This window comes from Hyla sarda, unplaced genomic scaffold (assembly GCF_029499605.1).
Source record: "Hyla sarda isolate aHylSar1 unplaced genomic scaffold, aHylSar1.hap1 scaffold_2178, whole genome shotgun sequence".
NCBI classification, from domain to species: Eukaryota; Metazoa; Chordata; class Amphibia; order Anura; family Hylidae; genus Hyla; species Hyla sarda.
This window is the reverse complement of record NW_026608848.1, coordinates 42044-43775: the sequence shown is the minus strand read 5'-3', so window position 1 is coordinate 43775 and position 1732 is coordinate 42044. Positions and strand designations below refer to the sequence as shown.

The 1732-nt window shown below is 45.4% G+C and overlaps 1 non-coding gene across 1 annotated transcript; it reads right to left on the bottom strand.

Moving 5' to 3' along the window:
- Positions 1 to 1313: 1313 nt before the first annotated feature.
- LOC130319857 (U2 spliceosomal RNA) lies at positions 1314 to 1504 on the bottom strand. Its single transcript, XR_008865913.1, has one exon. It is a non-coding gene; the product is annotated as a U2 spliceosomal RNA (small nuclear RNA).
- Positions 1505 to 1732: the final 228 nt, after the last annotated feature.

Genomic DNA, 1732 nt, shown 5'->3' with positions numbered 1-1732 from the left:
GTGACATCACAGCACAGTGCTAAGGCTCCTGGGCCTGGACACAGCAGCGGCTGCAATATCTCAACGGAGAATACGTTTATATATATGTGTGTGTGTGCGCGTATATATATATATATATATATATATATATATATATATATATATTTCTCCGCCGAAATCACTTTTAAACCCATTTCCACCTTTTTTTCCCTTCTCTTCCTCTTACTTTTTTTTCACGTTTTTTTACGTTTTTCTCCTTTTCGCCTCTTTTCTGGGCGTATTATTCTTCTTTTTCTTCTTTTTTTTCGTCTAATGCATACCCCATCAGTGCAGCAATGCTTATTCAATACCGCCAGCAGATGGAGACACTGGGGGATAATTTTCTAAGGATTTATACTGATTTTTCCTGTCTGAATTTGTCGCACAGAAAGTTGCAGGCCAAATATGTGTGACATTTCTGCGACTTTAGCTTCTAGAGCATTTTTACAACATTATACATAGGTGCTGAATACATAAAAAGCGACTGTTCAGCGACAGACAAGTCGCATCGGCTGAAAGTAGGCCAGAATGTCAGTCCATGTTGGAGCAGGTTTAGATACAGTCTAAAGCATAGATCTCAAAGTCTGTGCACAGAATTTAGCAAGGGCCTCGCACCTTCTGATGCATCAGGTAGGTGCACTATAGCATAGCCTAACCCTCTGTACTTTGGTCTATATTGATGCGGGACATAGACAGCCAGCTGATGACCAATCCATTAGTGCAATGGATGGCTGGAAGCATTTGTCTTTGCCTTTGCAATACCACAGAAGCAATGCATGGTCAATGTACAGCAATGACACACCTGTGTGAACAGCCAGGAGACCCCCCCATGTTATGTTACATAGTTACATAGTTAGTACGGTCGAAAAAAGACATATGTCCATCAAGTTCAACCAGGGAATTAAGGGGTAGGGGTGTGGCGCGATATTGGGGAAGGGATGAGATTTTATATTTCTTCATAAGCATTAATCTTATTTTGTCAATTAGGAACATTCAGCACCCACCCGCTATCAAGGCAGCTGCCTATCATGTCATGCCCTACCTGCACAGGTGTGCTGGCTACTCAAATGATCCAATTAAGGAGGCCATTTAGTCAGCAGCAGCAGAAGTCCTGTGCCTGGACGCTCCAACAGCGGCCAGACACAAGCAGAAGCAGCAGAAGCAGCAGCAGCACCACCTTTTGTTTTTTGGCTGCAGCAGCAGCAGCAGCAGCAAGGCCCACAGGGCTGGCTAGCTGGCTAGCCAGCAAGCAGGTAGCAATGAAAGTAGGAATCTTTCTTTTTAACCCTGTAAGGGGGTGGTGCACTGTACCCGAAGATACTGCCATATCGGGTCAATGCATAGGGCGACGGAAGCAAGCTTCGAAATCGGCCCCCGTTCTCAAAAATCCATTTAATATATGGTCCCCAGATAGGGGACGTATCAGATATTAAACTGATAAGAACAGATACTACACTTGATCTTAGCCAAAAGGCCGAGAAGCGATAACCGTGAAAGGGGCGGGCCCAACAAGGTCCCCTTCATGGGCACTATCACTGCTTGCTGTCAGGGAGGCTGCCAGACAATTTTCCATGCACACTCTGGGCTGGGGGGCAGTCAACCACCAGTACACACAGCAGAACCTAAACCCATACCATTATTGCTAAGCAGCAAGACAGGGGCCCATTGCACTCCCACGGGGCCTTTTTAAATGCAATCCATAACCCGGATTTGC